Source organism: Pavona decussata, unplaced genomic scaffold (assembly GCF_977016875.1).
Source record: "Pavona decussata unplaced genomic scaffold, jaPavDecu1.1 SCAFFOLD_3, whole genome shotgun sequence".
Classification (NCBI taxonomy): domain Eukaryota; kingdom Metazoa; phylum Cnidaria; class Anthozoa; order Scleractinia; family Agariciidae; genus Pavona; species Pavona decussata.
In genome coordinates, this window is record NW_028145427.1 from 1313234 (window position 1) to 1338020 (window position 24787).

General features: G+C 37.5%; 1 pseudogene across 1 annotated transcript; it reads right to left on the bottom strand.

Moving 5' to 3' along the window:
* Positions 1–586: 586 nt before the first annotated feature.
* On the bottom strand, positions 587–16563 carry LOC146489787 (sodium-coupled neutral amino acid transporter 7-like; annotated as a pseudogene). The gene is made up of 8 exons (XR_014860319.1): positions 15850–16563; positions 12144–12342; positions 10398–10524; positions 8861–8953; positions 8024–8084; positions 7249–7511; positions 3667–3866; positions 587–1961 (listed from the first exon to the last, which is right to left on the bottom strand). The product of XR_014860319.1 is annotated as a sodium-coupled neutral amino acid transporter 7-like (transcript).
* Positions 16564–24787: the final 8224 nt, after the last annotated feature.

A 24787-nucleotide genomic window follows, 5' to 3' on the forward strand; every position in this document is an offset into this window, starting at 1 on the left:
ATGCTCGAGTGTAACATCTAGAGAATGCTTTCCAGGTCATGAGGTAAAAAGTACACAACTTGCATCATTTAACACTGTCTACACCAAACAATTGAAGGGCAGAGAACATAAGCGTCATGTCGAATTTCTTTGACTCAATATGTTAGCCTCATTAAAAGTGTAAGCCAGTGGAAAAACATCTTAGACACTTTTGAGCCAAACGAAAACTCGGCGAAAATAATAATTCAAAATAGGACGGTAATACGAATGTTTCTAACTCCTACGACATTTTACAAGTCTTAACAATTTTAATTTTTTATATCTATTGTATTGTCTGCCCGTCACATAGACATAGTTGTACTATCTAAACTGGCCTGAAAACGTGTTTTGAGACAAAAAACCCGTTTTCAAACATTTCGAGACGAATGTGGCTAGCTTTAACTGTCCAAGTATTGCTGTTTCATACTAGGAACATAAGCTGTTATGATGTAAATAAATTCTATTTACATCAGAAAATATTCACATGTAAGTCTAATTCAAGAGGTTCAATCGAAAGAGTTTATAATGGTCATTCTAAATACCATTTAGTCTCAATTCTCTCATTGCATATATTTCATTGTCTTACAATTTTATTATTATGGTTATGATACAATGATTTTACACTATAAATTCATAATTTGATTGTAATTAGGCTGTAAACTGTCTAATTCATAGCTATTCAATTAATAGTTTGTAACCATTAATCCCTTCTTATTTTCTGTTTATGTTTTTAAGGAGTCCACTCAATACATAAATTCATACATTCTCCAAAGAAACAAAATAAGTATTTATAAGGACCTTTCCGAATGGAAATTTTAATTTTTTGGCCCTTTCAATTTCGTCTAGGGAAGAAACACTGGAAAATGGGCAAAATTATTTAAGAAAATAGAAAGGCTTCCTAACCTCTACTAAACTATGTTACAGCGTTAACAACAAAATTCAATAAATAGCTTCATAAGGTTGCTTCTTTGAAAATGTAACCATGTACACAGTGCGAGTATTATCTACCTGGCAATGAACTGGGAAAAAAAATTAAATCGAATGTAGAAAGGAATTACTGTACAATGTTCATAATTATGCTGAAAATTTATAGAGATTTTTTAAAGTCCCTCAGAATAAAATAATCCACCATACAGAAAAAGATGGTGGCTATACATTTCACAACAACACCCAATTGCAAACCTAGCACAGCCCATAGGCACATAGAAAGCCTCATTATTTTGCGAAATGCTTCCCTGTAGTAACAACAATGTATTTGATAGGTTTGAAGGCTTATGCATTGCCTATCAGGAGACTGGTAGCCTGGGGTGCTCATTAAATTGCTCTGGGCGGCTAAAGTTTTTTGCATGAGCAACTAACACGTTGGGCTCCCAACGTCCCGGCTTTTAGCCTTATGGGCTCCTCGAAATTTTTCTTAGGCAAGAGTCTTGCCTACACTCTCTATTAATTAAGGAGACTGTTGGAAAATATTTTGTCCATGTTATAATTACAAAATAACACTCAGATATTAACAGCTGGTGTGCATTTGACTGGCCTTAAAACTAACAATTGCTATTTGCAGATGCATCTTGTTGTTACCATTATACTTTTGAGAACAAAGCGTTGAAATTTTCAATGAGAAAATCTGTGCACACGATATTTAATTTTCTGTGGTTTTCATCATCTTTATGTTTACACAGATCTTAGTCAACTACTGTAGGTGCACCAACACAATACGGGAGTGTATGTACAATTCACCAGAAGGTTGATGGAAATCTTTGTAGTTTTGTTTCTGACTGACTATTACAACCCCTTTACTGTAATGTCTTTCATTATTGCTAACACTTCTGAGTCTGCAAATATGAACACTCCAAGGACCACGTAAAAGAGACCAAGAGCAATCAGCAACTTTCTTGTGACAGTTAAAACTGAATACTGGAGCATCTCTTGTACAAGACAAATTCCTAAAATGAAACAACAATCAAATATTAATTTAATAGTGAACCTTTCATGTACTTTGCAGAGTGAAAAACCATAGCCAAAAAAAGGCCTTTCAGTCTCCACCTTGGAAACATGAAACATCACTGAATGCTTTGATTACCATAATTTTGCTGGGGGAGGAGAGGGTGGAGACAATCCCTTATAGTATAGTGGTGCTGATAGGAAGGATTGTCATACTTCTTTGTGCTTAAGGACAATGCCTCTTTTTGCTACTGTACAAAGTTCTGCACATCTCAGGAAGGTCTGAGAAACGCTGATTTATTTGGGATGGTTCCACACAAATTCTCTTTGTATGGTTTGTGACTGCGCGTGAAAAGAAGATCTTAGTAAATGTTACTGAAATCTAGAAAGAAAATTGGGTCGACCAGGCATTTTTTTTTTTAGTGATAATTAAGCTTCAATTTAGAAAAACTTCCATACATTGTTTTGCATTATTTTAGCTTTTTGCAATAATTATTGTTGCCTAATTATCTCTAAAAACGAAAAAAAAAAAAAAATGCGTGGTAACTCCCAATTTTCTTTTTGGATTTCAAAACCCATTGCTAAGACCTCCTTTCCCACACAGTCATAAACTGGCCATGGGCAAGAATACCTCTGTATTAGAAGGCACTGTCGAGTGTGACTCGACCCTATAAAAATTAGGGAGCTTAAGCAACGACGACGGCAACGGCAACGAAAACGTCACCCAAAAATATATCTTTATTTCATTTGTGCTACTTCACGATTATTTCAACTCGCTCAACTTTTACAAAAATGGCAAACTATCCAGGAACCAAATTGGTAGCAGTGGCGAACAAGTTAAGAAAGAAAATAAAAAATCCACCGTCCTCTGTTGACGTTCTCCACAAAACTTTAAATGTGGTCATTTCACGTTGTTGTTCTGCAGAGGACGGCAAAGAAACGTACCAAAATGTAAAACGCACGTGCAGAGTAATTGTTTTTGCTCATTAAACCTATTGCTTTGCGGCGTTGTCGTTGCCGTTGCCGGCGTCTTTGCTTAAGAAGCTTCCTATTATAAAATTATGTAGAATATGATGCAACAAAAGATTCCAAGAGTAAGAAAGAATTCGGAAGTTGATGCAAACCTAAGTTCCAGGGCCCAGTTTTCTGAAAGCTGATTAATGCTAACCCCAGAATTAAAAGTTAACCAAGGTTTTCAGCTCGCTCATTAAAAATGTTTCTAGGAGCTAATTTTAAGCTCATTGGTAAAGAAAAGTCTTTGTCGAAAAGTGAGGGACAAAAATCTTTTGGAAAAATCTTAACTGACTGGTAACTAAACTCGAATTAAGGTTCTCATTAACCTACGATAAGCTTAATCAGGCTTTGAGCAACTGGGCCCAGGAACGGCGACTTGTACCATTCCAAACTCTACCAAATGCCGATCTCAACAATTGAACAATGTTTACCAGTGTCCGGCAAGTGAAAACAAGACCATACTAGTACATGGCTATAGCTGTAACTTCTAATACCTACGATAATGTCTGTGTCTGGTTCACCTGGGTTTGCAATACCAGCAAGCAACAAAGCTATTGATCTTATGATGGAAAATGATCAGAACTGATTTGAACCTTTCAACTTGATTGTGTAGTATTCATTCATTTATAGAACAATCTCTCCTCGTTGAATTATTTCAAATTTTATACAACTTTGCATAGTTTCTTCACTAACCTGGATAGAAAAAGATAAGCAATGCAGCAAATCCTCCAATGAGTGCTACAGCATATCCTATGTCTTTAACAAACACTGCCACAATAAGAGACAGTCCAAACCACACCAGAGTCTGTATGATACGCCGTCTTCTTTCATTTTTTTCAGCTAGTGCAGGAGGCATTCTGAAGAATGCTAGATAGAAACTCTCTACACAACTCCTAAAATACAAAGTTAACTAGAGTTTTAGCGTCTGCAGAGTGTAAAAATAATGGCTAAAACTTGGAGGGTTACTTGAGAAGGCCTTTCCCTCACTCCACCCATCAAAGGGGAATGTGGTAAAGGTTAGGAGAGAGACTTCAATTATCCCCCACCCCTCCCCCAATGTCACTGGTCATTGGCTTCAACAGGTAAACAAAAAAATTAAAATTTAATTAATTTTAAAATGGTGTTGTAGTGATATTTGCAGCAAATTACATTCACACCAAGTTACCCCAACAGTCAAAGAAAAGCTTTCCGGCATTTTAGCTGGTCCATATGAAACTCATGTTTTAAGGTGATTCCATTGAATTGCATTGCGCATCCTAGCTGCGCATAATTTTTCGCGTCATTTATCGCGCGCACGAGCGCGCGCACGCAGAACGAGTGATAAAAATCTGCGAGTCAGCGAGCCATGCGAGCCAAGGTGTGAGCCATGCGAGCCATGCGAGCCGTGCGAGCCATGCGAGCCATGCGAGTCACGCGAGCCACAGTATAAATTTTAAGAATTTTTATTGGTTTTATTTACATTCACATAAAAACAAGAACAAGAGCATCGGAACAAGATGAATAACATCGCAATATTTAATTCTTACAGTGGAACAACGCAAACCATCATACTTCAATTTTTTGTTGCAGTTAACCAAGGTCACGCGTGAACGATATTTTTGAAATTTGAACGGAGTTTTGAAATTTACATGTCAGTTTTGAAAATCACCAACGAGATTTCAGAGTTCCCGTATAAATTTCCCGAGCTTATTGACGGTATAAAGCTATGAATTTTTCTTTACACTGCAAAATTGAATATTTCAAGAATAACAATTGTTTCCCAAGTATTTTGAATCTTTTTTTTTTTTTTTCAGTTAATGCGTCTTTTTCGGAACGATTTCCAGAGAAATGTCCAACATTCCATTCACACGTCGGACATTACAAAGAGAAATTCGAATGTTCATTTTATTCTTGGAAATACTGTTCACACGTGACCTGGGTTGACTGCAATTGACACGTCAGGGCTGATTGTCAGTGTCATTCCAAACTTGTAAGGTATAAATGAGTACTTAAGGACGGTGCCTACTAATACCGAAGTATTTTTGTGCGGTTTATGACTATGCGAGAAAAGCAGATCTTAGCAAGGCCTATTGGAATCCAAAAAGAAAATTGGGGGTAACCATGCATTTTTCAGAGATAATTAAGCAATAATATCTCTAAAAAACGCCAAAATATAAAGCAATGTATGGGATTTTTTCCTAAATTGAAGCTTAATTATCTCTGAAAAATGCATGGTTACCCCCAATTTTCTTTTGAGATACCAAAAGCATTTGGTAAGTTCTGCTTTATCCGTATAGTTTTAAACCGCGCAAAAATATTCCTGTATTAGTAGGCACCACCCATAGGAAACCCGATTATCTCGAGATGCGCAGAACGTATGCGCAGTAACAATAGTAGGCACCGTCCTTAAATATGAGCGAAGTCAATATTGTCGCACTAAATTCAATTTGAAAAGAAGCAGCGTAACAGAAGCATTTGCCGTCAGCTGGTGGGTCGAATGCTATCTCGAAACCAGCCTCTGCCACTCTAGTGGCGAGTTTTGAAGTAAAGACTTGTCTAAGGGAAAGGACAACCACATGCAGCAGTCAGCCAACCGACAGAGTGCTGATAACTCTGATTCTCGACTAAAGACCAAACCTGTTAAAATGGCGCGATTTACTCACCATTCTTATAACGCCAACACACGGAGATCGAAGTGCTGTTCTTTTGTTTGTTTTTTTTTTTTCTTGAATAAAGTTCCACGTGGATATCAATGAATGACATGTATCAATAGATACCTATTCGAGTAGCGGTGCAGCCGTATGTTTTTCTCGGATTTTTTTTCTGAAGTCTTGAACCTTAATAAATTTTTGCGTATTGTTTTTATTTATTTATTTTTTTTGCGCATCTTGGGCGATTTTGAATAGGCAAAATTCTCTCCAAAATTATGACAAAAACAAAAAAAAAACAAAAAAAAGGAAAAAAATTTGTCCAAAATTTTCTCACGCGAATGTAAATAAAACAAATAAAAATTCTTAACTTTTGCACTGTGGCTCGCATGACTCGCATGACTCGCATGACTCGCGTGACTCGCATGGCTCGCACGGTGGCTCGCATGGCTCGCTGGCTCGCAGATTTCGCAGACCCACGCAGAACGTTACGAAATTTCCTTGAGGTTAAGCTCGGCTGGAAAATAAATGGTCCTTTTCTTCTAAACGAGCACGGTGACCCCCATTTTTTAATGCATCAATTTAAATGTCATACGGTTAACCACTATATATCGCGATTTAAAGAAAAGTTTAATACTCTACTTTGAGATATTTTTATTTGAATGCTTTAAAAAGCACGTATTGAGGTAGTGCTGCTTACGTGCACACGCAGCAAAATCTTTGATTTCTTTCATAATCTTAATTCCAGTTCAATGAAAACAGTTTGTTGTGTAAGATTAAAGTAAATTTTGTTGAACTGCTTCGATATTTAAATGCAAAAAATTAATTTTTCTAGAAATGATAGTTCCCTTTTCTGATTACTAGCGTTCCTAATATAAACCTCGGGGGTCATCTATTTACTATAATAGCCATCCAGGTTGCACAAAAACGAGCACGGTGACCCCCATTTTTCATCGCAGTTTTGTAATGCTCATAACATGGTCATGAACTGGACCAAGTCTTAGACAATTTTAAATACTCCTTCTCTTTCAGCGGAATCACCTTAAAGAACTTTAACTACACAATCCTATTTATGAGATACCATATCTATACTTGCAGGATGAAAGCAAAGCCCTCCTCCTTCCAGTTTTTATTAACAAATTCTCATTCAAGTACAAAGTAGAAAACTTAACACACTAGAAATACAAGAAAAGTTTTCTTCCCAAATTATATAATGATCATAACATAATATTATCAGTTCAAAGCCATAATATATTATTGTAATAACTGTGTGTGAATTGTAAAGTAACATGACTGAATTTTGTACGTGTATTTTGCAGTTAACAAATTCAAAAAGAGTAACTATATAATTTATGTAAATTATGAACAAATGAAGATGGGAGAGCCTAATGGTTTTGTTGATAGCTATAATCACCTACATTCATACAGACAACCAAACAAAATGAAATCATGATGATCATGTTTTGCTTCACTTCACTTAGTTTCAAAAATAAGATATATATTTGGAACTGCACTACAGTCGATCTGGAGCAAGACTTTGACCAAATTTTCAGTCAGTGCAGTTTTCAAAAAACCTCTTGAAGCAATATTCCCTGTTTTACTCAAAACGGATAAATTTTTAAAATGCTTTACAGTTTCAAAAATTTACCTTCCACAAAAAAGATTCACCGCCGAGGTGGACAATACTATTATTGTTATCACCACTCTTGCAATATTCACCAAAACATCATCAGGATCGTAACTTAACAGCACATCACTTTTGACAGTTGTGCCAAATGTTAGGTAGCCAAAAGAAGCTGTGATGGCATAAGCAGTAGAGCAAATTGCCATTGCTATCACAACAACAATTCCAAATCTGGGTACGCTTGGTTTCCTTTATTCTGCATATATTGCTACAGCGGGCACATGACACTGCAAAGGTAAGACACAGACAACATTACTGACCAGGCAACATAAAAGTAATTTAAATAAAAACCAGATATTACGTATAGTGTTAGTCCCTGGAAGCCATTTTAAGTCCACCTCTTTAATAAGCCTCGGGTCTGAAAACTTAAATTATGAACCAGTCGTCCTCCTACTACTAAATTTTGATTTAAAATTAGCCCCATCTCCCCCTCTAATAAGATTTTGAGGGTATGATTAATTTCAGTGACTGATATTTTAGAAAACATAATGTGCTAACTGATGCCAACAGAATTAACATCAAGTAATGAAAATTAAAATGAAAAAGTGAGAATAAGCAAGCATATTTGATCTTTAATTAATTCCTCACTTCACTATGGATTTGCAATTTATATTAATCTATGAACTGAGTGGGTGTTGTCATTCTTATGCTGCTCTAGAGATGCTGCTGCCATTACTTACAAAATCTACTATTATGGTACTTTCCAAAACACAAATTTAAATGCATTGATTGTGCAAACCTGAAAACCAAAGCAGATAATTGGAACAGCAGTGAAGGCCTTTGTCCAAGGTAACTTCACTCTATAAAAAAGGTCAAAATTTATGACATTGTTGCATAAAAATGTAATTACACAAAACATCTACATTTACATGCACTCTACACATTTGCGACAACAATGGGAACATATCATTTTATTTTCTTTTTTGTGTAGTTCCAGAAAAAATCCATACCTACCCTGGCCCATGGAAGGTCATTAGAAATTCCTAGGGGGAGGTGGGTCTTAAAAGTCAAAATCTTAGAAGGAGGGTGCAAAACAAAAATTTTCCATGGGTGGAGTATGAATATTTTCTGGAACCGCACCTATAGCAATCTTGCAATAAAATATTATTGCTGTTAATAAATAAATGGTCTTCAATTAAATAAGATTGGAGGGATGGCACAGTGGTGAGAGCACTTGCCTCCACCAATGTGGCTTAATGGTTTGATTTACTCCAATTTTCCCCTTTCCTCAAAAACCAACACAGACTTCTAAATTCCAATTTAATCTGGACAGTGTCCCCGATTAGTGCTCTGCGCGTAATACGTTAACACTAAAAAAAAATTAAAGTGATGTATTTTTATTTATTTATTTTAACAGCCTTGTGTAGACTTGGTGCATATATAGATAAACTCCGTTAAACTTCCCTCTTTCTTGCTGAAGGTTAAACACTAGTAATAAAGTGGCACGACAGTTGCAGTGTTTCATCTTTCATCCTTCACCAGGCTTGTCTTTGTTCTTGTCACTAACATTATGTCTGTCATTCAACAATTCAAAGTGGCTTGAGTTATTTACTATACAGTATATGTTAACACTTACTGGAAAAATTCCGGTTTAACTGTATATTTTCCCTCAATGTACTTTACAGTAGTAACTGCACAAACAAAAATAGCTCCAATTGTTCCAAGTGCACTGAAAAATATAATGGTTGTTAAGTGAATTACTTATTACAGTCAACTCCCTTTATTGCAGACATCGTTTGGACCACAAGGTTAGTGTCCATAATAGTTTGAATATTTTTCAGTCAAATACCCGTAGTTTATTTTTGCTGGGGATTTAGCTGCTGCGTCCATATTATTGGGGTGCCAGTAAAACCGAGGTGTCCACAAGGCAAGAATTGACTGCATACTAACTTCTACATACTAAAGATAGAAATAATAAATTACTCAAAACAAAATTATGGACGTATTTTTTAGTCAGTGACAGAGAGAGTCTCCAGGATGTCAGATTTTCTTTTTATTCTAAGCATGCCTTATTATGTAATGTTTTAATTAATCCTGGTTAATAAAATAATGATAGAATAATGTTTCTTTTTTCAGTCAGTTACTAATATTATTATTAGTAACTAACTGAAAAAAAACCATGCTATCATTATTTTATCAACCAGGACTAATTAAACATAACATAAAGTAATTATATCTCTTTCATATAAACAAAATGTTGTACCTAAAAACTTCTTATATTACCAGTACAACTGCTACAGTCTGAGCTGTTCTCATGCAGCACCACGTACAAAATCATAGGAGCTCAAATTTCAAATGAAACTGGAAAGGATCCTCAAGAATAGATAAACAGAACTCGAGTAATAAAAAAGTTGATCTGGATGTGAAATCTGTAGAAAATTACGGGACAAAAAACTTGCAAGAAATTTTAGCTCTGATATGGTATACTATCAGTATATATATATGGATGACATGTATTACACAAGCATATAAAATAAATTTATTGGTTAATTGAATTTTAAAAATTCAATTGAGAATTATTTATTTTTCACACCTCTTTCAAACGTTTGTGTAATAGATATAAGAATAGATGTTTAGAACCCCACAACAAACATTTTCACAACAATTAGCAAAAATCTATATTTTTTTCAACAAGCAATCTTGCAAAATTCTCCATGTACTAGACAGGAATCAGTACAACAGCTTCTTAAAGAGGAACAGTCACGACCTTAATGATCATTAGTTTTACTGTGTACATGTAGAAGTGTACCCTTAATTACGGTTACCGTATATCTTTAGACATGTCTCGAATCCGAGCGATGTAGTGCATCCAGTTTAAACTGTAGATACCTAAACCCCTATATCAAATTAAAGCTTATAGAGCTGGCTATCAAACTATACCATTTTTTGTGCTGTTTTCTTGAATCAATTTTTTCAGGGCTACATAAATCTTGACTTCTTGCAAAGAAATTCACAGCTAGAACAGACAAAGGTGTAAGCTGTTTCAGACAAGTTTGTTGCTGGTGCATACACCTGTAGATTAATATTGAGGAGACTCGAAATGTATTGAAACCCTTGGAGTTATGACAGTTGTAATAATTATCTGATAACATAACAAACATAGGCATATGTACCTCGAGTAGCTAAGAACTTTTAACGTCTTTGGCAGGCACAGTGGTAAAAGAAATACAATTGACATAAGACACATGAGAAATTCCCGGCTTAAATACCAATGAGGATGTGAGTCAATTGCTAATCCAGCTGAAAAAAAAAAAATTACAGTCTTGGGTTAATTCGAAGGCATAAAAATTACCCATGATTATGAGCAATTTTCCTGAAATTATGAGCTCAAAAGGAAGGGCAAAACGGAGCAGATTGTTATACATCAACTGAAGGCAATATTTCCTGAAGGAACTGAAGACCACATGCAAAAACTTCAGCCAATCGGAGCCAACGATAACAACAGAAAGAGCTAAAATGCACTAAAGGTTGGGTAACCCTGTGCATTTTGAATTTAGTTGTGAATTTATTTTAAGAAATGAATTGGTTCATGCTTAGCATGCGTATATCGAGTTATGGATGCACGCAGGAATTAGTTTGGAGAGCACGAGAGAAGTGTAAACTTGATATTAAAAGCATGAATCAATTCTTTTATAACATAGTGACAACAAAGTAGTGCGCGGAAAATTTTCCCAATGTGCTGTACAGAAAAAACAAACTTAAGGTTCTATTATTGGCTGGTTACAAACACACCACAATGGTATGGTCTGACAAGAATGTTTCATCGGAAATTGCCAATCACAATTTGGTTCTTTGAAATTGTGTAAAGTCAATGAGGTTCCAGGCCCACAGAATGTTTATGTACTCAAATGTTTTTCATTCAGTAAGTCATGATCAGTTTGTCAGTTTATTGATTGTTCCTCGCACACACAAATTATGCAACATTAACATTATTAATTAAACATTTACAAGGTAAGGTAGCCCGAGGAAGCCAATAAGGCTTACATGTATGTAATGGACTAACTTGGATAATTCTAACGTTAAAAAAACGATTAAAGGGTTAATAAGTCTCTCATTGGTAGGACTATCCACCTTCAATTTCAACTTCAACTTCAACTTTAGTGGGTTTTTTTTTTTAATTACATTTACAGTTTCTTGGCACCGCAGGTAGCATAGCTAATCTAGGCGGGCCAGGATGACAAAAAGAAAGAATAAATTTATTTGCTTATTAAGAAGGCAGACTGATCTATAATATCAAAGATACAACCTAACTATTGTATATAAATATTTCTACTTTTTGAAAATAAGCAAAGTTAATTAAATGTTTGAACTAGGGTTTCGACTCATTGCAATGTTTGTGTTGTGCGGGTAGTTCTTAGCTATTTTTGTCCAAAAATTTTCTGGGAAACTTTGTAAAAACTAAGTGAGGGAAATCTGAGTTTGTCTGATTTGTACATGTCATCTAATGGATGCACGGCTGTGCATATGTTGAGAAATGTACCATGATGATGCCAATAGGAATTAGATAGGGAAGCATGTGTGCTATGTTATAATAATGTAATTAAGGCCCACCGCACACTTGAGGAAAGAGTTAAGCAAACTGCCTTGTGAGGCGATTATCGCAGCTGTTTCACATGTACGGTTACATTTTCGTGAGTTTTTTACACCACAAGGCCGAGAGGAAAATATGTCATGTTTGATATTTGAGATTTGGCTACAAAAACTCAACTGCACACTTGAGAAAACAGCTGAGCTATTCGCCTTGCAAAGCAGTTTGCTCAGCTCTTTTCTCAAGTGTGTGGCAGCTAGGCTTTAAGTGAGTGCAAAAATATGCCTTGCAGCCTTAAATCCTCAAGGATGAAGAAAGTTTTTATACATACCACTTTCAAGCTGATCACCAATCACGACCATGTAAGCGATAGTGGACCCAAAAATGTACAACAGTAAAAAAATCTGTGTCACAACATATGCCCTTGGTCCTAGAACCCCTAGGATAACTTTTTGAAAATTCTGTGATCCATGTTTATCAGCACAATATGCCAGAATAAGGAATGCTCCAGTGATAAACACTAGTAAGCTCTGCAAAATACAAGTTGTTGAGTTCATAACTATTAATTACAGTGTAAAGCATTCATCAGTGTGAGATCCTTAGAAACTGAAGTCTGATGATTGTCATGACCACTGATTGGATTTAAAGGGACAGTATCACGCTATTTTTAGTAACACATTGAAAATCGGAAAGACGCTATTCGGTTGATAGCAGCCAAGATATAATGACAAAATTCCATTAAAAGACTATCAGAATGCAAAGAAACTATCCACGGATATTTTCGCTGCCAGATGACCAAGATAGAGAGGGGTTCAAATTTGAAAACGTCTGGCAGACGTTTTCAAATTTCGCTGTTGTAACGCACTAAAAATCGCCGGTTGTACCATATTTTGGTTCAACCTTTCGTCTCAGAAACACTATTAATATTTCTTTAAATTAGCGATTGAGAAATTAATTAACACAGTGTTCAAAGTTTAAATTTAGTTAATTTTGGCCAAAAATAATGATATCTCCCATCGATCTCCCATGATACTGCCCCTTTAAGCATCACTATGTAATGTTTAAAAAAAAGAGCAGGAGTGTTTTATTGGGTTTAAAACCACAAGGCGCAGACGAGTGGTTTTAGACGCAATAAAACACATGCTGTAAGTTTCTTGAACGGCTTCAAAAACATTCGTAGAAAAGTGAGGGTCAATAGAGTTCATAACAAAACAAAAGGTTTCTTTTGTTTCTCGTTCAACAAAAGATCTCCAAAGGAGGCCGCTTGGAAAACTGAGTTTTTTGCATACGTTAATATTTCTCGAAAACGAAGAGCAAATCAACAAAAAAAAATACAGGGCAATGTTTGTTGACTGAAACGAAGCTCACATGCAAAAATTGAGACAAATCCGAGAAGAAAAAAAAAAACGGCCTAAAATTCGACATAGGTCGATTATGCTCTCAGCCCTTCAATTATGCTTTTGTAAACATTGGAAATTAGCATTCGAGAAAAACACCGCATAGTAACGAGGAGTGTTTTTTTATCAGCTGCTAAAACACCACATACTAATAAGGAGGAGGTTTATCAATATAAAGACACTTCAGGTGGTGCATTATTGACCATTTGATACGTCAATGGGCTTATAAATTATCAATGTGAAAAAGCGCAAAAATTTGCTAAAAATTAAACATGACTGGTTCTACGTTTTTAATTCATGCAATGCGTTTGAAGTTCTTTGACAGTCAAGCACTTGGTTTGCTATTTAGATTTAGTGGGAAGGAGAGGGGGTGCTGCCCGTACCACCAAACTTAAAGACTTTTTCAAAAACAACTTCGTCCACTACTGTCAACTCTCTCATAGTAACCACTTCTCGTAAGTGACCACCTCTCACTGGTTGAGTGACAAAAACGTGAACAAATAAGTAAATAATGAATGAATGAATGAAGGAAGGAAGGAAGGAAGGAAGGAAGGAAGGAAGGAAGGAATGAATGAATGAATGAATGAATGAATGAATGAATGAAATTATGAATGAATGAATGAATGAATGAATGAATGAATGAATGAATGAATGAATGAATGAATGAATGAATGAATGAATGAATGAATAAACAAACAAATAAGCTTATAAACTAAAGAACGCAAATAGGTACATAGTTAAAGTAAAAAATTCTGCCAAATATTTAACAGTGGGCAAAATTGCTGATTTTAAAAAATCATATATCTAGGGATACTCTACAATGGTAAAGTACTTAGGGGTAGTTGGTTCCATACCTAAGACGTTAGCGAAACGACCGTAATTCAACAACCCAGGGTCCGAAATTGCGCCTTCCTGGTCGCCAATGCGACTTAAAATTTTGCACTGGCGACCAGAATTTCACAACTAGTCGCCAGCGGGCGATTAACTATTTCATGCCACGATCATTATACAAACAGTAACTTTGATTTTCAGCCAAATCGATAAAAATAAAATTCAAAACCGCCCGGCCAATTGGTCACTTAGTTTTTACCTTTCCACTGCTTTTGAAGTATAAAACCGATTTTCCTGTCAATATAAATCTATCACAGCGCTTCACAGCTCGAGTTTTTTGAACGAGAAATACTGCACGGTTGTGGCCTGGTGCGAACAACATGGCGATCCGTCGATCGTCTTGACAGCACGCGAAAGGAAAGATCGTTTACGGTTTTGAACATAGAGCAAAGAACCAACCGGCAGTTTTTCAATTGGGTACATTTCTTCTCCAAAAGGTAGAGACGAGAGAAGGTATAAAGTTGACTTAAAACATTTAGCATTCTTATGAAACTGCGTATATAGCCGGCAATCGATTCATTCGTCGTGGTTTTTCAGTGGTAGGTGTATAAATCGCCATTGCGGCCCCAAACGCAAACGCGAATTTTCCATCTGGCAACCAAAAATTTTGGTTTGTGTTTCGCTGCGAAGGAAAAATTTTTATTGACACTTTTTTTTCTGCTTTTTGGCGACCACATTTTTCCTTATGGTGACTAAAAAAAAAATTTCAGTCGCCACTTGGCGCCTGCCTAAAAAAAGTTAATTTCGGACCCTGCAACCATTAAGAAATTTGAACACATTTTTTGTGAGCGAGCATCGACGTTGACTGGGCTGATCAGTAAAAAACTTTCCAGCAAACTTTTAGACAATTGTGATCTTCTAAATTATAGTATAATCTGAAAGAATTCTCCTAAAAATATTTTCAAAACTAACCTTTATTCCAGCAGGAAATTCTTACCGCAAAATATTACAGCATGTAAGTCGCTTCACTGCGATTTGTGATCGATTGTTCGCCATTACCGAATTTGGTCGAATTTCTATCGGCGACATGTTTGGAAAAATATTCCTTCCTTTTCACATCACAACAAAGTTCTGGCTTTGTTGACCTTGTTGGGGTCACGTGCAACGGTCTTTGTCAAATGTTTCATCGGACAGTTTTGCGTTCCTGCGAAACTTTGCCCATGTTTGTCGGCTACTCGCCAAAACAGTTTTCAAAACTGAGTGCACTCCAGACTCCGATCATGTGCGTCGGTCACGTCACGACACGCAACTCGATGACGTCTTCGTGCGCCCAAGCTCTGATCGCAAACTCCGCTACACCAATCAAAACACGAGTTTTAAGACTGGTTCCCACTTGCGCGATAAGCACAAGCAACGTTTCCACATGTACATGTGAAACAAGCGCAAGAAAATAAAGGCTTACGTAAGCGCAGTAACGTTAAACGTTGGTGGAGATCTAAAAACTGATTCAAGATGTGCTTACCTCACGCCGGTTCCCACTTCAACTTGTGATATAAGCACAAGCGTGAGATAAGCACAAGCTCCGTCAAGGAATGGTTTTTTTTTTCTTGCACTTATGCTTATACTTATCTCACGCTTATTTCATGCCGTTCCCACAAAAATTTTTTCTTATGCTTATGCTTGTGCTTATCTCACAAGTGAACACTTTGTTGACCGTATGAAAATAGTACATTATACCGTGATCTTTTATCCACAGAATAGTCCAATAAAAATAAACACTCTGTGACCATAACACAAAAAAAACCCTACCATTTGAATAACAATAGCTGTACCGATACCACCACATTGAGCGTAAGCCTGGGGAAAGTTCAAAATCCCGGCACCCAGAGCTGAATTAACCACAAGCAAAACTGCTCTCCAAATTGGTATTCCTTGGTGGTAGAAATCATCACTCGGCTCTCGAAGAACGGAGCTCGATTTGAACGCACCTACACTCGAAGTAGTGTCCGAATCACTTGAGTAAGGAGGTTGGTCTTTCATTCCTACACCACTGTAGTATGGGCTATCGTAATGATGTCCCTGTAGATTTTCAGTCTTCCCAAGCAAGGCTTGTTGCTCTGACAAACTAACACACTCCGTCATTGTCCACGCGATGAAAAAGGTATCCTTTGTGCTGTTTCGTTTTAAGATTAGCTCTCCAGCTATCTCATTATTATAAACTCTAAAATGAGGTATGTTTAAACTTGCACAACTTGTTATCGAAGGCAGTGTTGTGAAAACTGAGCAGTTGACTGGTTTCCCGCGGAGTTTACTCGTTGGATGGGTCAAGCTCAAGCCCAGGTCAGTTCAAGTCACGTCGAGCCAAGTTCGAGTTCCATTCCGAGTTCAAGGTCCATTCCAACTTTTATTTTCATTATTCTTTCCTTCCTTCTAATGTATTCTGGTTGTTGTTGTCTTTTATATAATGACGGCTACAGTGCTAGTGGTAAACGAAAAAATTTACTTTCAGGTTTGCAACAATTTTTTATTGCTGCTGTGGAAAATATACGACATCCCCTAGTGTTTTTAAATTTCAGTCCTTAAAAAAGACCTGTAGTTGCATGCACCTGAAGCAGAGATCCCATTTCCGCGACTAAAACAACGGACGTTGATGAAGTATTACCTGTCTGACTCAAGCACCATCTTGTTGCGTCCATAGGACAGCCAGGATAACATAGAATAGAATCTGTTCAGCTGCTCATTTAACCTATACTGTTTTGTGGCGTTGTCGTTGCCGTTGCCGTCGTTCATGTTCAGTTAACGCTTCGAAAAGCAGTTGCCACATCATTATGAAAGCAAGAACCACAATCACACATATCAAGACAAAAACGAAACAAAAGGAAAAAGAAAACAGAAGTAACGGAGCCTGACTCGAACATGACCCGTCCAACGCCGAGTAAACTCTTTCCCGTTAAGCTGGTGACACACGGTTCAACATCGTGCAACATTTGTTGCTCAACACGATGCACGATGTTGAACCGTGTGTCACCAGTTTGAGTGAGACAGGAAAACGATTGGTGAGCGCCGTTCAACAAGTCAGCGACACGTGGCAACTTGTTGAATGGAATGACACACTGTTCACTTCAACTTAGCAAAACAATAACAAAAACACTTGTTGAACAGGAGCTGAAACATTTGTTGATCAACACTGAAATGTTGAACCATGTAGCCTGTTCAAGGGTCCTGGAGAGACGCGAAGGAGAGTAGCATCTAGTGAGAACATGGTGATCTTTGATTCTACGAAGCACAAAATCATATAATTTCATTTATAACGTAACTAGTAAATTCGTGTAATCAAATTCAATTACGCAAGCGTGCTTCACTATGATTCCCATTGTGCACGCTGATACCCATGGTCAGCAAACAAATGCCTCGAGAAAACAACTTTCGCCGCGAGTGATTCAAAAACGGGGAAAAACGTCAGACGAGACGAGACAAGGCGAGAACTAAGACGAGATCGTTGATGCCGCGTCGCGCAATGTTTTTCTGAATCAAAATAAACAACGCATTGAATCGTAGCAGGGGTAATTTCTCTTTGTACTACATTTAAACTACTGCGTTGAAAACATTATAAAACAGTTGGTTCATGTGTCAGCTATGCGTTCATCGAGATATGAATTAAGCACTTGAGAAGTTTGGAAGTTTCTTACGCATTTTTCGTGCTCTCCAAACTTCCCCCGTGCTTCATATCTCGATAAAAACACGCTGATGCATGAATCAATTGTTAATTAACGATACTATAGTGATCACAAGTAACCATCGTGATTGATTGGTTTCCGATTCAATAGACCTTTAACACTCGGCGGCCATGTTTAGTCTCAGGGGTGCTTACCATTTACATGTTTACATGGAAAACCCGGAAATTCCAGGTGGAAAATCAAATGGTACGCATCTACTGGTTTTTAATTGAGCTTTAAAACATCATAATAAATCGAATTCATTTCAATATTTGGAACAAAATTAAAACTAGCCACCACGAACGAAACTGGAAAAGTTACTTTAATGGTATTTTAAAATGAAGTTATCGGGTAATTATATAAAGAGTAGGTAAGAAAAAGGGAGTAATGCACCGGTCAGTTGAAATCCCGCCCCCGAGCCCCGGAACATAGCGGGGATTTAATGTGACCATAACCGGGATTTAACACGCAAGCCCCGAGGAGCGGTGAAATTAACAAAATGTCGGTTTGATCGGGGCCATTAACTGGAAGCGGAGATTTAACATGAAGGAACATTAAGCGGGGTCCTTGTCCTTTTTTGTGTGATTTTAAGTCACAAACGTTTCCATAACTGGGTACGTGACTTAGTCTAATTTAATTAGATAGATTATTTTATTGAGACGTTTAATTTCGGCGGGTACAGGCACTAGGATCGAATTTAGTTACTCAAGATGGTCTATTCCGCGCCCAACGGTTTCGTGTCATTATCAAAGAAGACTGGGTACACAGGTCGAGCAACCCCAAGACAAGACTTCAACTCTAATCACAGAGGTTAGAAGTGAGCTCGTGAAATGTGCTGAACCACCTGTGCTGGTTTGATGCTAAATCAAATCTACAATGTGTTGGCAATTAAAAAATTTTAATGAAAAATCTTATGATATTGCGCTAAACGTTACGTCCTTCACAATGTCGATTTTTACCAACAAACCCAAACTGATTTGTATTTTATTTTAGTTTTGACTGAGTATGGTACTGATGCCCTACTCTCCGGCATCCTCGGGGCGGGGAAATAGGCGGTGATTTAACACCGGGCCTTTGTTAAATTCCCCGCTATGTCCCGGGGGCTGGAATTTCAGTTGACTGATGCATAGTAAACTTATTGTTCCCCAATAATTTTTCCAATTTTCTGTTTGAAGTAGTACAGAGTTCTGTGCAAGTGCATAATATTACTCAAAACAAGGAAAGCTAGAGGGGGGCTTATATCCGGAGGGGCTTATAATCGGATGCATTTTTTGGTTTACAAGTAGGTGGGCCTATAAACGGGGGGGGGGGGGGGTAATAGGAGACAGTTTACGGTATTCTTTAAAACTTAGTCCGAATCGGTTCTGAGTAAGGCCATCAGAACCAATATCCACCGAAATGAACTGCTGGGTTAGTTTGCGTAGCAGTCGTTTCCTTTTCAAGAGCGCGGGGGGCTCGCGAAGGCATAAAGCGAGAAAAGGAGAAACATTGGGAGCGTTTTGCTTGTTAGTTTTTGTTGCTCCTTCTCGGTCCTTCTCTTGACAGGCGAGAAGCACGTGGATGTTGCAGGGACAAGTTGCTGGGACATGCTCCCTCGGTTTACATTCGATCATGTAGATTAGATTTTTAGTTTCACAGGTCAGGTTAGATTTGATAGGGCGTGTTTCACCAGTAGAAAAAAAGGTGTAGTTAGTGAGACCATCGGAAATGTATGGGCAAGTGGCGCAATTTTTACCGCAACGATAGGAGCCGGAAGGGAGTTATGGGTAGGGATTAGTCGAGTTAGAAGAAAGTTTAGCCGAAACCAATAAGTCCCGTAGGTTAGGAGATCGTCTGAAGGCCACAACAGGTAAATTTGGAAAAACCTTTTTGCGGCGGTTTTGGCATATAAAGGCATGGCCAAAAGCCTAATTTGCATAAAAGCAGAAAACAATCATACCATTTCGTACATTAAACAAAAAAATGTCAAATGTGGCAGGATTTTGCAAACTAGAAGACCTTAACTGATTTTTGCTTCAAAGTGACGAGCATTTTGGTCACGTAAACTGTAAATGATCATTGGGTATATTAAATGATCATTGGGTATATTAAATGAAATAGAATTAAATCTCCTTTGGTGTCATGCGTTTACATGTCAAGGGGTTGAAATTAATTAGCCTTGCTTGCGTGTCCACATTCAATAACAGTCCTGCAATTAAGGGAAATAGGTCACGTGACATTGGAAATGACTTAATAACTTCTAATACCAATGGCAGGTACCACCATACAAGGCTAATTAATAATGAACTTTCATAGCGTAATAGTATGGAACCCGAAAAGGTTTGATTATAGTTTGTTTTGAAACAGTATCACGCTATTTTTAGTAACACATTGAAAATCGGAGAGACGCTATTCAGTTGATAACAGCCAAGATATAAAGCCAAAATTCCATTAAAAGACTTTCAGAATGCAAAGACCCTATCCACGGAATTTTTCGCCGGCAGATGACCAAGGTAGAGTGGGGTTCAAATTTGAAAACGTCTGGCGGACGTTTTCAAATTTCGTTGTTGTAACGCACTAAGAATCGCCGGTTGTACTATATTTTGGTTCAACCTTTCGTCTTAGAATCACTATTAATATTTCTTTAAATTAGCGATTGAGAAATTAATTAACACACTGTTAAAAGTTTAAATTTAGTGAATTTTGATCTCCCATGATACTCCCATCGATCTCCCATGATACTGCCCCTTTAATCATCATTTAATAGTCACGTGACCCGAATGTTCCACACTTTAAAGCAAGAGTCAGTTAAGGTTATCAAGTTTTATCTGACTGACAAGTTTGATATTTCTTTGTTCAATCTACGAAATGCAAATTAGGCTTTTGGCCATGTTAAAGGGGGACAAGAACATTTTCTTAGATGTACAGGAGGCGCAGCCTCGTTTTGGTGCGAAGCTTGTTTTCGTCCTATAACGTCATTAAATTACTGTTTTCATTCACAACTCTGGCAGAAGTCTTGAACTCGTGGATTCTTGACATCTTTTAGGTTGACGTCGATTACATCAAGGATGTTCGTCTTAAAAGGCATGGCCAAATAAATATAGTAACTCTTGAATAGTACAAGGACCACTTGTACAAACAGCAGCAAAGTGTAGCCGGATCTTTGTGTAGATCAGGATCAGCAAAGTTGAATAAAACGTAAAATTAAATGCAAGGCTGATCGGACAGCTAAAATAATTTTATTGTCCAATATTTCGGATAGACAATACTAACCTTCTTCAGGAGCGGCAAAAAGCTAAGTAAAAATTGGAAATACCACTCGAAAATAAAATTCATATCTCCATGTCAAAAATACGCTGATCGCAGCAAATAAACGTCTATATGTTTTACGCACCCTCAGGAAGGAAGGTTATAGCCAGTCAGAGACAGACAAACTGTTCAGCGCCTTTTTGATGCCTAAGCTTGTGTACGGTGTATCAGTCTATGGAGCCGATCTCGACCAGAAATCACCTCTATACAGTTTTTTTTTATCGTTGTGATAAACAAGGGTTCACCTCTTTCCCCGTTTCCATTTTAAATTGGTTGGAAAAGTCAGATAGGCGCTTTTTTAAACAAATTAAGCAAGGACAAAGATCACCCCTCATTCCAATCACTTCCGAGAAGCAATCCAGCTACACATAGGCTTAGAAGGGTCAAACCTACTTTTCCATACTGCAAAACTGAGCGCTTTAAAAACTCTTTCATTAATAGACTTAGTTTTAATTATAATCTAGCCATTTAATAGTAATTGATAGACATAAAAATGTTAATTTTTGCGCCTTTGGTTTATTTCATTCACTATGTTATTATTATTATTATTATTATTATTATTATTATTATTATTATTATTATTATTATTATTATTATTATTATTATTATTATTACATCTTCGCGCCGCCGAGTAATATCCTCTAAATATCTCTTCGTTGGAGCGGACTGTGATCTCATTTTAACGCATCCACATATAAAAAAGTAGGCGCTGGCTACCCTTTCGTTAACCTGCTAGCAGGGCCGGATGTTTCTTTCTGCCAAGTTTTGTAGCATGTACGAGGTCGTTCGCGTCCTCAGTATCTCAAAGGACGCTAAACAAGCCAACTACGTGAAGTACCAGAGACGCAAACGACTTCGTACATGCTAAAAGACTTGCCAGAAAAAAACGTTCCGCTAGCAGAGTACTTTTCACGGAGATATGGAGCGACAAAAGTTACCTTGTCTAGACAGTTGACACAGAGAACCTTGCATGGAATACTGCCAGTTTATTATCAAATTTCCAGCGGTGTGAGATAGATAGTAGTGATAGCGGTGTGGGATAGTCGAGGCAGCTGATAAATTGGTCAAACGTGAAATTATGAGTAAAGATGCTTCCACTAAGAATTTACCAGAGAGTGTGGAAAAGTCTTAAGTCAACACTGCATTAGAGTTTGTTCCAACCGTATTACAGAGCTTTCTGAGGACTTTGTTTTCTGGGATAAAGATGCAAGTTTGTTTAAAGCTAACCTCTCTCGGACAAGCAATTGTACAACCTACCAGAGGTAATCCTTTGTAGTTGTAAGACACAAATGCTCCTGCCGTAAGAATGGCTTGGACTTCTCTGCTGCTTCCGGAGCGTGCAAAGGAGTAAGCTGTTCTAATGCACCTGTGCTAGACCTCGCAGATGGGGATGACGATGATACAGTCTAACTAGATAAAACAACCAGGACACATAAGAGCCGTCCTCTGTAAATATCGACTATCGTCGTTTGGACGAGAAAAAATGAAATCCCTCAAACTTTCTCAGAAGAATGGTCTATATAAGTGATTCACATAAATATAACTTTCAGCTCAGTTCGATTCGTATTTTAGCTGTACTGCGACCATCTTGGTTTTGCCGCTCTGAGACGGCTTTCAGCGGCCATTTTAGGCCACACTTTTAAAAATTTGCCTTACAAAGAAAGCGTTACAAGTCCGAACAAAATCTCGTTATTCGAAACAAGCAAATGTTTGTTGTTGTGTTGAGAAGCTATTTTGGGAATTAGATCGAAATCTGATTTTTTTACAAAATTTTTAATTTCTTCCCTATTGAACTACTCTTCAAGTGCCCGAAAAATGGCCGAGTTTAAAGGAAAATATCGCTAAAGATACATTAGTTGGCATCCTAAAACAGCATCCCGGTTAAAGAGCAATGTCTCGTCTGTAAGAATATGCAATAAAATTTTTGGGCAGTTAAAAAGAGAAAATTATAGAAGAAGAAGTTTTAACTGTACTTTTGTCAACAAACACCGCCTTCCTAATTAGCATAACAACATGAAAATAACGATTTACTAAGAAAATAATGATAAATTCCACTTACCTCGTGAAATATCGAGAACTGGATATTTCAAAATATATCAATTTATAGTTTCAGTGGGATACAGCCGCATTTTCGATGATTTGTTGTGCGAAATCACTGTAATACACCGCAGCCGTTAGACTGAATTGAATTCTTCAAAGTTCGTCAGGACAACCATCGGCCGAAAAAATTGCCTTCCGCCCCATAAGCTGCCGTGTGCAAGGTGTCAAATATTTCTTTGTTATCCTTAATGATCAAACCTTCTTTCAGTAACCATTTAAATCCTGCTTTGAACTGGAGATTCTCGTCAAGAAATCGTTTATGTTTCGTTGACCTTCCGCCGTGATTAAACAATGAGATTGCGTTACAGAAACGCGCGCACATCCAGACGGTTTGGGGTGGGGGTGGGGAGGAAACAAAAATGGAAATTCACCCAAATTAAAAAAAAAGGGCCATTCAAGATTACTGTCAAAGCTATTTTATGCATTTCGGGTACTAAATAGGAAACTGCTATCCTAGAATAATGTGGAATATGATAAGCCCTTGTGCTTTAATTTTTTAAGTTGGGGCGTGGGAGGGGGGCGGGTGGCAAGTAAAACACTAATTTACATCATCAGTCGATCGTTGCTCTTCTGTTTAGGTTTCATACATCATGTTGATGATTAAACAATGAGATTACGTTAAAGAAACGCGCGCACATCCGGGTGGGGTTGAGGTGGGGAGGAAATAAAAATGTTACGGACTTTAGCTTGTAAGATGCTGCGAAAGTGTTAGTCATTCTGCGCCTATTCGGGGCTATAAATTAAACACCTATCTTGGAATAATGGAACATGACTAGTGACTTTGGGGAACGTTGAGAAATTTGTGTAGGTTATAATTTTTTTGTGGTTTCTGTCGTAGTAGGAAGTACCCTCTGTAAAGTCACGGTCTCTTATTTAGATGGGTACCTTTTCCAGCGAGATCAAATATTTTGTTGTAGATCTAGGGGCAAAAATGGACTTCTGGAACTTATCGTCGACAATTGACCACAATTTGTTTCATGTTTTCTTTCCCTCTCTCACTGTGATCAAATTGCCCCACGGAAACGCGAAGCCGATCGTTAAGTTGATTTATATGCTTTCCATTCGACCAAAAATTCCGGAAATTCCGGGTTTGGGAGCGAATGGAACAGACATTTTCCGGAATTTCATTCCGAAATTTTGGGTGTACCTCGCGAGGTTGGCCTAAAATTCCGGAAAATCGGAATAACCGGAAAATTCCGTTCCATTCGACCATTCCTGCTCGCGTCCAGTTTCTCAGAGCCCGAAAATCGAGGACAATAGAGAGGTATCGTGCCCTCAAAGTAGTCGCGGACTCGGTTTACAGTCAACCCAGGTCACGCGTGAACAGTATGTCCAGGAATGAAATGAACATTCGAATTTTTCTTTGTAATGTCCGACGTGTGAATGGAATGTTGGACATTTCTCTGGAAATCGTTCCAAAAGACGCATTAACTGAAAAAAAGATTCAAAATACTTGCCCGTGGGAAACAATTGTTATTCTTGAAATATTTAATTTTGCAATGTAAAGAAAAATTCATAGCTTTATACCGTCAATAAGCTAGGGAAATTTATACGGGAACTCTGAAATCTCGTTGACGATTGTGTGGCTACTTTTCATTTTATTTCGTGGGGGGAGGAAACGCGTGACGAACCCCCACTGCGTT